Source organism: Macaca nemestrina, chromosome 2 (genome assembly GCF_043159975.1).
Source record: "Macaca nemestrina isolate mMacNem1 chromosome 2, mMacNem.hap1, whole genome shotgun sequence".
Taxonomy (NCBI): domain Eukaryota; kingdom Metazoa; phylum Chordata; class Mammalia; order Primates; family Cercopithecidae; genus Macaca; species Macaca nemestrina.
This window is the reverse complement of record NC_092126.1, coordinates 85309322-85322614: the sequence shown is the minus strand read 5'-3', so window position 1 is coordinate 85322614 and position 13293 is coordinate 85309322.

The window sequence follows — 13293 nt, the reverse complement described above, 5'->3', positions numbered from 1 at the left end:
GACTCACAGTTCTGAGTGACTGGGGAGGACTCAGGAAACTTACAATCATGGCAGAAAGTGAAGGGGAAACAAGGCACATCCTACATGGTGTCAGGAGGGAGAGAAGAGCACGAAAGGGGAAGAGTCTCACACTTATCAAACAACCAGATCTTGTGGGAGAAATCCCTTATGATCATGAGAACAGCATGGGGGAACCACCCCCATGATCCAATCACCTCCCACCGGGTCCCTCCCTCGACACCTGGGGATTACAATTTGGATTACAATTAAAAATGAGATTTGGGTGGGGACACAGAGCCAAACCATATCAGGCTCATAGCCAAAGACAAGAACAAAAATATGCTAACTAGAAAAATCAGTTTCTGTGGTTGAACTTCCAGTTTGACCCTGAGGACCCTGGCAGTCAAGGCAGAAAGTATAAAATATAGTCAGTGACTCAGTCTTTATTTTAGACAGGAAGAACTCTTCCAATTTCTCAGAGTTAATCATCTTCTTTTTTTTTTTTTTTTTTTTTTTTTGAGACAGAGCCTCACTCTGTCGTGCAGGCTGGAGTGCAGTGACGTGATCTCGGCTCACTGCAACCTCTGCCTCACAGGTTCAAGCGATTCTCCTGCCTCAGCCTCCTGAGTAGCTGGAATTATAGGCATGCGACACCATGTCTGGCTAATTTTTATATTTTAAGTAGAGACGAGGTTTCACCACATGTTGGTCAGACTGGTCTCAAACTCCTGACCTCAGGTGATCCACCCGCCTTGGCCTCCCAAAGTGCTGGGATTACAGGCATAAGCCACCGTGCCTGGCCATTGATCATCTTTCCTTAGCACTAAATTCTAAAAGAAAATCCTGACATGTGACCTACTGAATAATGTCCTCTATTATTTTAAAGCAATACAGCAGGAACTTTCATGTAACTACTTATTTAATGAACTTCAATGAGAACTGTGGATGTGACTTTAAACATCAGTGTAACCATATATCGAATCAATGAAAGTAATAGTGTTTGTCCTACTACTTGTCTCTAAGGACTATTAAAAATAAAGCCATAGAAAGGCAATTTAAAAAGGTTTGAGTTAAGGCAAACTCAAATGTTAGATATTATCATATATATCCCTAGATGTGTATTGATGATAAGATAATCTGCTTTCTGATTTTCTTTTATTGGGGCTAAGGGAAAAAAAGAAAATATTAGAGGTGCGTATGAAAATTATTAAAGATTGACTGGGCATGCTGGCTCATGCCTGTAATCCCAGCACTTTGGGAAGTCGAGGCAGGTGGATCACCTGACTTTGGGAGTTCAAGACCAGCCTGACCAACATGAAGAAACCCTGTTTCTACTAAAAATACAAAATTAGCCAGGCGTGGTGGCACATGCCTGTAGTCCCAGCTACTCAGGAGGCTGAGGCAGGAGAATCGCTTGAGCCTGGGAGGCAGAGGTTGTGGTGAGCCTAGATCACGTCATTGCACTCCACCCTGGGCAACAAGAGCAAAACTCCATGTCAAAAAAAAAAAAAAATCAAGAAAATTATTAAAAGTTATATAGAAAGTTGTTAATTTGTTACCTCTGAGGACTGGGAACAGAGATCCTAAGGGAAGACAAACTTTTTCCCCCAGTTTGCTACCCTCTGAAACATTTGAATTTTTTATTAAAAAATTTTTTAGAGACAGTGTCTGGCTATGTTCCCCAGGCTGGAGCACAGTCATGATTCATCGGCATGATCATTGTGCACTACAGCTTCAAACCTGTGGCCTTGAGTGAACCTCCCACCTCAGCCTCCCCAGTAGCTGGCCAAGTGTGCACGCCTGTTACCTGGCTTTGAATTTTTCATGACGATTCATTATTTCTTATTTTGAAAAGGGAAAGAAAAGTTGGTTTACCCATAACTAATACTCTGTACAAAATCTACAAAAGGACTCAAAATATCCATTTTATTTTATTTTATTTTATTTTATTTTTTTTTTGAGACGGAGTCTGGCTCTGTCGCCCAGGCTGGAGTGCAGTGGCTGGATCTCAGCTCACTGCAAGCTCCGCCTCCCGGGTTTGCGCCATTCTCCTGCCTCAGCCTCCCGAGTAGCTGGGACTACAGGCGCCCGCCACCTCGCCCGGCTATTTTTTTGTATTTTTTAGTAGAGACGGGGTTTCACTGTGTTAGCCAGGATGGTCTCGATCTCCTGACCTCGTGATCCGCCCGTCTTGGCCTCCCAAAGTGCTGGGATTACAGGCTTGAGCCACCGCGCCTGGCAAAATATCCATTTTAGTTTTCTTTTAGTCATGATTTAGTTCATCACTTGGCAAGCTATCTCTTGCAAAAAACACTTACTCAAGATAGCTTAAGTAGAGAGAGGTTTATCTTAGGGATACAACCAAAAATCTCCTGGACATCCAAGATCACAAAATAAAGGAAAGCTTTCCCCTCAGAGGGCTTGATACAGAAAATTCAAGAACCCAGGCTATTTCCTCTTTCTCTCCATGTATCGAAAATGTATAAAAACAAACCAATCATGGATGGGGTATGCAACCTACTACTGACTTATCATGTCTGTTTCTTAAGCCAGTGTTTGTTGTTGTTGTTTGTTTGTTTTGAAACAGGGTATGGTTCTGTCATCAAAACTGGAGTGCAGTGGTGCAATCATGGCTCACTGCAGCCTCAACCTCCTGGACCCAAGCAATCTTCCCACCTCAGCCTCCCAAGTAACTAGGACTACAGCCTTCCCCCACAGTCCAGCTAATATTTTTATTTTGTAGAGACAACGTCTCACCATGCTGCCCAGACTTAGTGTTTCTCAAAGGTTAACTGGCATATGAATTACTTGGGGACCTTGTTAGATTGCAGATTCTAATTCAGTAGGTCTAGATGGCCAGAGAGTCTAATTTTCTAATAAACTCCCAGGGATTCCCCTAATGCTGCTGGTCAGCTGACCATACTTTGAATAGCAAGGCCTTACTGCATTTTTTTTTTTTTTTTGAGAGGGAATCTGATTGGTTGCTAGCCAGCCAATAAATTGGTTGGGTGCAATCATCTGGGGCTTGGGGTACTGCTCATATGCCCAATTAGTGGGAGATATGGTTGGTAGTAGTCTCAGAATGAGAGACATGAGTGGGCAGGCAGCTCAAAATAGATCAAACATTATACCCTTATCTGCATCCAAAGTTGCCACAAACATGATCCAGCTATGAAGAACAGAAAACCCTCTTTCCCTGTTCCAAACCTGCAACAACTCTGAGGAAAGTGGGGCGCTGCCTTCAGACCGATTACAGGTTGTTGCAGGTTTGGAACGGGAAGAGAGAGTTTTCTGTTGTAAGCAACTGGATCTTCCCCTAGAACCTCTGTTCCCAATCCTCAGTGGTAACCAGTTAACCCTTTAGATGATGTGCATTCTTCCTTCTGGCTTGTTGTAATCTATTTCAGGTGTCTCGAGCTGATGGAGTAAGCAGAGTGTATTAGTTTGTTTTCACATAGCTGATAAAGACATAGAGGAAACTAGGTAATTTATACAGAAAAAAGAAGTTTAAAGGACTCACAGTTCCACGTGACTGGAGTAGGCCTCGCAATCATGGCAGAAGGTGAAAGGCACATCTTATATGGTAGCAGACATGAGAAAATGGTGAGAGCCAAGTGAAAGGGGAAACCCCTTATAAAAATATCAGATCTCGTGAAATTTATTCACTACCACTAGAACGTTTTGGGGGAAACAACCCCCATAATTCAATTATCTCCCACAAGATCCCTCCCAAAACATGTGAGAATTATGGGAACTAGAATTCAAGATGAGATTTGGGTGGGGACACAGCCAAACCATATCACAGAGGTTCTCACAGGTAAGATGCTGCCCCAGAGATTCTGACTCAGTGAGTCCAGTTTAGGGCCTGAGCACTGGGATTCTGAACAAGTTCCAACGGTCATTCTGATGTATTGATATACCCCAGTTTGAGACTCACTGGACTGAATTTTTAAAAAATATTGCTTTGCATTGGGGTGGAGTTTTAGGGGGTAGTGGATGGGGTTCCTCACATAGAAATGCATATGTAATCATGTTACATCAGTGGTTTTTCAAATCCTCTGGAGGGCTTCTTAAAACACAGATTGTTAGCCCTACCCCAAAAGTTTCTGATTCAGTAGGTCTGGGGTGGGACTCAATGATTTACATTTTAACAAGGACCCAAGTGATATTGCTGACCCATGCTGCTGTATTCTGAGAGCCCCTGTGTTATGTGAAGCTGCTACTGATGATCACCTGCTTCATAAACAGGATTGGTGGAAATAATGTATGTAAACATTTATAAAATGGTTTAGAGCTATAAAAAATGTCACACAGTACTTGGTGAATTACTCAGAAAAAATGAGTAGAAAATGATTTCTATTATGGCTTTTTGATATTTTTCTTTCTTTTTTTCTTTTTTTGAGTCAGGTTCTCACTCTGTCGCACAGGCTGGAGTACAGTGGTGCCATCTCAGCTTACTACAACCTCCACCTCCTGAGTTCAAGTGATTCTCCCACCTCAGCTTCCTGGGTAGCTGGGACTACAGGTGCATGTCACCCCGCCTGGCTAGTTTTTGTATTTTTTGGTAGAGAGGAGTTTCACCATGTTGGCCAGGTTTCTCTCAAACTGCTGACCTCAAGTGATCCACCTGCCTTGGCCTCCCAAAGTGCTGGGATTACAGGTATGACCCACCACGCCTGGCCTAATTTTTTAAGGATCTAAGATAGAAAGGCCCACCTGAGGTGCATTGTATTCTCCCTGCACACGAGGTGCATAAGTCAAGTCCAGACGGGAAAGTGATGGCAAACTCAAAGAGGAGCATTTAATAAAGGGACTCTGTGCAGAGATGTGGGCACAATTAAGGAAACCAACAAGAGGCAGTACGATGCTCTGTGACTAGTAGTAACAGGCAGCTGTTACCTCATCGAGGCCTGGTAAGACAAAGAAGGGAATTATTCACCACTCTAAGAGAGGAGGGTAGCTATGTGAGGAAAGCCTGGAGGCAGCTGTATGAACCAACAGAGAAAGAGGCATGAAAACAGATTCTCCAAACTTCATTCTCTGATATGGTTTTGTTATGTTTCCCTACCACATCTCAGGTTGAATTATAATCCCCAGTGTTGGAGGTAGGGCCTGGTAGAAGATGACTGGATCATGGGTTTGGATTTCTCATGAATGATTTAGCACCATCCCCTTGATTTTATTCTCGTGATAATGGGTGAGTTCTTGTGAGATCTGGTTGTTTAAAAATGGGTAGCACCAGCTGGGCATGGTGGCTCATGCCTGTAATTCCAGCACTTTGGGAGGCTGAGGCAGCCGGATCATCTGAGGTCGGAAGTTCGAGACTCACCTGACCAACATGCTGAAACCTCATCTCTACCCGAAATGCAAAAATTAGCCAGGCATGCTGGTGGGTGCTTGTAATCCCAGCTACTCAGGAGGCTGAGGCAGGAGAATTGCTTGAACCCAGGAGGCAGAGGTTGCAATGAGCCGAGATCACACCACTGCACTCCAGCCCGGGGAACAGAGCGAGACTGTGTCAAAAAAAAAAAAAAAAAAAAATGTGTGTAGCACCTCCCCAAACATGCTCCTACTCCTGCCATGTGGCATGCTCTCTGCCTCTTGGCCTTCTGCTGAGATTGTAAGTTTCCAGAGACCTCCCCAGACACAAATGCCACTATGCTTTCTATACAGCCTGCAGAACCTTGAGCCAGTAAAACTCCTTTTCTTATAAATTACTCTGTCTCAGGTATTTCTTTATAGCAATGCAAGAATGGTGTAATACATTCTCTTTCTGACTTCATTCTTTTGCCATTGCCTCCATGTTCTAAACAGAAACTAGGGTAACTTGTTCATGCAGGTCATATCGGTCAGATTCTGGGCCCACAGCAGGGCAGAGTACTGTGGGGTGCATCTGGAAGGGCAAATAGAAGATAGCCAGCCTGCAGGGCCTGTAGGCTGAACCCACAGCTCATGCTCTGTACCCTACGGTTCACCAGCACAGATAATGAGATGGTGCCAATTGTAATGCCAAAAAACACAATCCTAGATGCCACCATCCCAAATGTCAAAATCCCAAAATCCCCAATTTCTAACTGAATCCCCAAACCATAGTGACAGATTTGAAATTAGGTGCAATCAAGGCCTCTAAAAGTGAATTTCAGAGTGTCACCAATGAAGTATGCTTTTACCATTCAGCCCAATGCGTTTGGCAGAAAATTCAGATGAGTGGATTGACCACATGATACGGCAATGACAAAAACATCGATTTAAAAACACATTATTTATCTGCATCAGCATTCCTTCCAGCTGATGAAACTCCAGTAGCTCTTAATGAATTAATGCCACATTTGCTCGAAGAAGTCAGCAAAGTTACGGACTGGTTCACAAATAATTCTGTGCACTGTAGGCTAAGAAAACACTTATGTAATAGTGCTGCTGTTCATTCTCCAGTACTGTTTACAGCAAATTTGTGGTCTGTGTATGAGTGCATGTGGAATGAATTGCTGTGCCTCTAAAACAACATAGAAGCATGGCACAGAAGATGGAAAATTTAATAGGGAATGCCCATATCAGTGCATATGAAATCATAAAATAATTTCAAAAAGAGCAACACCAGGTGGAAAATGAATGTGAATGTATTCTCCAGGAAGAGTCATGCCCTAAAAAAGAAAGCAGCTGTTCATCACAATGCAAGACTTCAAAATAAATGAAGGGACTGTACAAATATTATGGGAAATGCATCTTATGAAAAAAACTACACATGGATTTCAATTTTTTTGCACCAAAATTAACTCATACTAACTTGTTATAACATGTCTAAACAGGATCTAGTTTGAGGCACTAAGAAGGAATAAGATATCAGTTGGAAAAGAGGCCCTGTCAGAGCAACATGAATTCTGCTAAAATTGAAGCAAGAACAAATATCAAATTTCTGTTAATGTTTGGGTGGAAGAATTGTGAGATCACTGATATTTCATGGAAATTTTATGGGGACAATGCCCCCAAAGAAATTAGTAGTTTACAGTGTTGAATATGAAGCCCACAGTTGCAGACCATCCACATCAGTTTGTAAAGAAAAAATCTTGTGTGTGCCCCAGTGGAAGAGGACTGACTATTTTAACAGCAGGAACAATAGCTGACCCCAAAGACATCTTGATTAGTTTAGTTTACACAACAATGACTGAAAAATTAAAGTTGAGCAAACTTTCCATTCAATGGGTACCAAAACCATTGTGATGGCAGCAGCGGGCCGTCCCGCAGCAGCTGCCATCAGTTGACTGCAGTGAGGAGGCTTGGGCAGTGGCCGCAGGAGCAGCAGTGGTGGTGGTGGGATGCCTGGCCCTGCATTGCCACTCTTGCCTGTCACCACTGTGGGGAGGGTGCAGGGAGGAGGCAGACAATCCCTGGAGTCTGCCCCTGGGAGTCCCCCAGGAGCCCGCCGCCCTAGGGGCCACCATGATGGGGCTGGCTGAGCCACCTGCCAGTGGGAGAACAGCATGATTGGGCGTGGCAGTGGCTCCCAGGAAGTCCCCAAGGAGTTGTGCCCCACCACTGCCCCTCTTGCCCATGCTGTTCACATTGAGGCCTGCTGCTGCTGCCAGGGCTGGGGATGCCATGGTCCTCCCGTGAGCTATGTAGTCCTTCCTGGAGCCAGGGCACAGCCACAGCAGTTTGGCCACACCCCTACCCCACCTCAAGCTGGTGTCAGCGCCTGCATCACAACCTGCCCCTCAGGCAGGACCACCGGGGACCACGGTGCCCTGCAGCTGCTAAGTATAGGTGCAGAGCAGGAGATCAGAACGAGTGGCCAGAGAGGGACCCAGTGAGGATCTGGACCCCTTGCCCCAGGCTGTGAGAGCTTGCACCCATGCTGGTACCTGGAGCTGCCTGCTCCATGGCAGCAACAGCATGTCTGACTGTGCAGTGGCCAGACCCCACGCCCACTCACACACCCCTCACCATTCCACACCAGACTTGCAGTCTCCTTGGAGGGGTGAGGTCCAGGCTGGTAGCGTGAGCTGAATGCAACTTGCCAGGCCGAGTGGGTGGAACGAGCCCAGCAGGCCCGAACAAAACTTGGGCAAAGGTGCCATCAGCCACAGATGTTTCTGGCCAGAAAAGCAACATCTGCATCAGCTGCAAACCAGAGCAGAGCTTTCCATGGAAATTTTTTAAAAGTGAGATCGAGATTCTGAAGTATTTCTTCAAAGCATTGTAATAGGAGACGAACTGTGGCTTTACCAGTGTGATCCTGAGGACAAAGCACAATCATGGTAATGGCCACCAAGAGGTGAAAGTGCTGCAGTCAAAGCACAAGCAGACTGATCAAAGGCCAAGGTCATGGCAAGAGTCTTTGGGATGTGCTGGGCATTCTGCTTGTTGACTTTCTGGAGGGCCAAAAAATGGTAACATCTGCTTATTATGAAAATGTTTTGAGAAAGTTAGCTAAAGCTTTAGTAGAAAAATATCCAGGAAAGTTTCAACAGAAAGTCCTTCTCCACCACAACAATACCCCTGCTTATTCAGAGGAATAACTATCATTAAATAAGGGCAATTTTGTGAGAGTTTAAATGGGAAATCATTAGGCATCCACCTTAGAGTTCTGACTTGGTTCCTTCTGACTTCTTTTATTTCCTAACTTTAAAAAATCTGTAAAGGGCAGTCATTTTTCTTCAATTAATAATGTAAAAATGGTGACGGTTATATGGTTAAATTATCAGTACCCTCAGTTCTTTAGGGATGAGCTAAATGGTGGGTATTATTGGTTACACAAATGCCTTGACCTTGATGTAGCTTATGTTGAGAAATAAAGTTTACCTTTTGTTTTTATCTTTAAATTCCATTTTTCTATGAACTTTTTGAAGTCTCTTCATAGTAAATGATTTTAAACCCTCCTGGGTTTAAGCAATTCTCCTGCTTCTGCCTCTGTAGTAGCTGGGATTATAGGTGTGCACCACCACACCCAGCTAGTGTGTGTGTGTGTGTGTGTGTGTGTGTGTGCGCGCGCACGCGTATTTTTTTAGAGACAGGGTTTCATCATGTTTGCCTGACTGGTCTCAAACTCCTGACCTCGTGATCCACCTGCCTCACCTCCCAAAGTGCTGTGATTGCAGGCATGAGCCATCGCGCCTGGCCCCATTAATTGATTTTTAAATGTGGAACCAATATTTCACACCTGGGATAAATCTCACTTGGTTGTAATATATAATTCTTTTTTTTTTTTTTTTTTTTTGAGACAGAGTCTTGCTCTGTTGCCCAGGCTGGAGCGCAGTGGCACGATCTCAGCTCACTGCAAGCTCTGCCTCCTGGGTTCATGCCATTCTCCTGCCTCAGCCTTCTGAGTAGCTGGGACTACAGGTGCCCGCCACCATGCCCAGCTATTTTTTTTGTATTTTTAGTAGAGATAGGGTTTCACCATGTTAGCCAGGATCGTCTTGATCTCCTGACTTCATGATCTGCCTGCCTCGGCCTCCCAAAGTGCTGGGATTAGAGGTGTGAGCCACTGTGCCCAGCCTATAATTCTTTTTATACAATGTTGAATTCAATCTGCTAATATTTGTTTATATATTTTTTTAGACTGAGGTTCCCTCTTTTTGCCGAGGCTGGAGTGCAGTGGCATGATCTTGGCTCACTGCAACCTCCAGCTTTCCATTTCATTCTATGAGGCCAGCATCACCATAATACCAAAACTAGACAAAGGCATTAAAGGAAACTATAGAGCAATATCTCTCATGAACACACATGCAAAACTCCTTAGCAATCTGCTAATATTTTGCTATCAGTTATTGCTGATAACTTTCCTTGCTCTAAAGTCTGCTCTGTTTAAAATTAATATAGTGCTCCTACTTTCCTTTGATTATTATTAGCATGGTATATCTTTCTGCATCCACTTACTTGTAATCTATATTACCTTTATATTTAAAGTGAGTTTCTTATAGACAAGTGTTGCAGGAAGTCAGGGACCCCAAACCAAGGGAGTGGTTGAAGCCATGGCAGAAGAACATAAATAGTGAAAATTTCATGGACATTAATTAGTACCCCAAATTAATACTTTTATAATTTCTTACGCCTGTCTTTACTGCAATCTCTGAACATAAATTGTGAAGATTTCATGGACATTTTTCACTTCCCCAATCAATACTCTTATAATTTCCTGTGCCTGTCTTTACTTTAATCTCTTAATCCCATCATCTTTATAAGCTGAGGATGTATGTCACCTCAGAACCCTGTGAGGATTGTGTTATCTGCACAAATTGTTTATAAAGCATGTGTGTTTGAACAATATGAAAATCTGGGCACCTTGAAAAGAAGAGGATAACAGCGATTTTCAGGGAACAAGGGAGATAACCATAAAGTCTGACTGCCTGCAGGGTCTGGCAGAACAGAGTCATATTTCTCTTCTTGCAAAAGCAAATAGGAGACATATCACTGAATTCTTTTTCTCAGCAAGAAACAGCCCTGGGAAAAGAATACATTCCCGGAGGAGGCCTCGAAAATGGCCACTCTGGGAGTGTCTGTCTTATGCAGTTGAAGATAAGGGATAAAATATGCCCTGGTCTCCTGCAGTGCCCTCAGGCTTGCTAGGATTAGGAAATTCCAGCCTGGTGAATTTTAGTCAGATTGGTTCTCTGCTCTTGAACCCTGTTTCCTGTTAAGATGTTTATCAATGGCAATGCATGCACAGCAGGACATGGAACCTCATTAGTAATTCTAAATTTCACCCTGGTCTTGTGATCTTGCTCTGCCCCCATTTGCCTTGTGATATTTTATTGCCTTTGAAGCATGTGATCTCTGTGACCCACACCTTATTCGTATACTTCCTCTCCTTTGAAAGTCGCTAATAAAAACTTACTGGTTTTGCAGCTCAGGGGCATCACAGAACCTGTCAACATGTGATGTCTCCCCCGGACACCCAGCTTTAAAATTTCTGTCTTTTGTACTCTTTCCCTTTATTTCTCAGACCAGCCAATGCTTAGGGAAAATAGAAAAGAACGTACATTGAAATACTGGGGGCTGGTTCCTCCAATAGACAAGATATAACTGGGTCCTGTAGTTTGATCTTTCTTCTCCTTCCGAGACTCTTATTAATCATATGTGACACCTTTTATAGTTGTCCCACAGTTCTTGGATATTCTATTCTCTTTTTTTCAGTCTTTGTTCTCTTTGCTTTTCAGGTTTGGAGGTTTGTATTGAGATATCCTCAAACTCAGAGATTCTTCTCTCTGCTTTGTCCAGTCTACTAATAAGCCCACCAAAAGCATTTTTAAAATTTCTGTTACAGTGTTTTGATATCTTGTATTTCTTTTTGGTTCTTTCTTAGAATATCCATCTCTCTGCTTGCATTGCCCATCTATTCTTGCATGCTTTGTACTTTATCCATTAGAGCTCTTGGCATAGTAATCATAGTTGTTTTAAATTAACTATCTGATAATTCCAACATTCCTGCTATATCTGATTCTGGTTTTGATGCTTGCTCTGCCTGTTTAAACTCTTTATTTGCTTTTTAGTATGTTGTGTAATTTTTTCTTGATAGCTAGAAACTAAGTACTGGGTGAAAGAAACTGCTATAAGCAAGACCTTAGTAGTGTAGTGGTAAAGTGTAAGCGGGGTAGGAAGCATTCTGTAGTCCTGTGATTGGGCTCTTTTAGTGAGTCTATGCCTCTAGATTGTGAACTTCATGCATGCTTCTCAGTCCTCCCCACCTCTCCGTTGGTGGAACAGGGTGGCCAGAGCAGTCTGGAGTTGGGCATTTTCTTTCTTCCAGGTCAGTTAGGCTCTGATAAAAATCCCGCAGATTTGGCTCTCGTTAAATTATTTATCCTGAGGAAAGACCTTGTTAAGAAGAACAAAATGCTCTAGTGTATTTCAAAATGGTTCCTTTACCTCCCCTGTTCCTGCCAGAATCACAAGGGGATTTTTCTCTAATATTAACTCTCCTGACCTGATAGATCTCTTGCAGGTGAGACAAACAAAAGTGTAGGCCCCCTCCTGCCAGCTGGGTCCCTCTGGAGTTTTTAATTCTCAAAGTTGTTGTATTAGTGAGTTCTCATGCTGCTAATAAACACATACCCAAGACTGGGTAATTTATAAAGAAAAATAAGTTTAACTGACACAGTTTCACATGGCTGGGGAGGCCTCAGAATCACAGCAGACGGTGAAGGAGGTAAAAAGGCATGTCTTACATGGTGGCAGGCAAGAGAGCATGTGCAGGGGAACTACCATTTATAAAACCGTCAGATCTTGTGAGACTTATTCACTATCAGGAAAACAGCACAGAAACCTCCCCACCGCCTGCCAATGATTCAGTTATCTCCCACTGGGTCCCTCCCATGATATGTGGGGCTTATGGGAGCTACAATTCAAGATGAGACTGGGTGGGGACACAGCTGAACCGTATCAGTTCTCTACACTGAACTTTCAGCAATTCGTCAGTTACAGTTCAGATTTTTCCTACTCTGGCTTTGGTTCCAGCAGGGTGGCTACTTGCAAGCTTCTGTTTGCCGTGTTGTGATTCTCTGTACACCTCTTGGTCACTCCAATTTTGGGGGAAGTGATTTTCCCTATGACATCACTTATCTGGTGGATCTAGGAGGAGCTGTTGATTTTTAAGTTTAGCTTTTTACTTGTTGTTAGGATAGAGTGGTGTCTTCCAACCTCCTTACATGCTGCGTCAGAAACTAGAAATCCTACCAAACATTTTTTACTGTTGTTATTATTTAATTTTCACCATAACTTGGGAGGTAATTTTTATTGACCTGATTTTTACAGAGAAGTAACTGAGACCCAGAAAGGCTATGTACTGACTAATTGGCAGAGATAGAACTAAAAGTCTCCAAATTGGCATCTTTATGCTAGGCATTGCTCTATAGCTGCCAATTTGTTTAAAAGACAAATACAACTGAAAGGATAAAATATTAAGCCACTGATTCCAAAATATAAATCAGCTTTAACTGCAACAGGAATAAAGCGTTTTGAGAGATCACAAAAAAGAAACCAGGTACATAATAAAAGTTGGCCTGGAAAGGAGGAAAATAGGATACAAATAGGAGATGAAGGTCACCAACAGGCAACATTCACGGCTTCACAACTTCACTTGGGTCTGGCCCTGTTGCCTCCATGGGCTCAGTGACTGCTACCCTCAAGATTCATTTCTAGGGTTGAGTCCGTAGCCAGGTCAATTATAATCAAGCTTGGATTATTTGTTCCAGCTTTGCTGCTGAGTGAGAGTTGGATACCAGTGTAATGTGATAAATGATGTTCTATTTGTCCTCGTGGTCAGTATTTGTTCTATTCACTGGGGCCATAATAAAT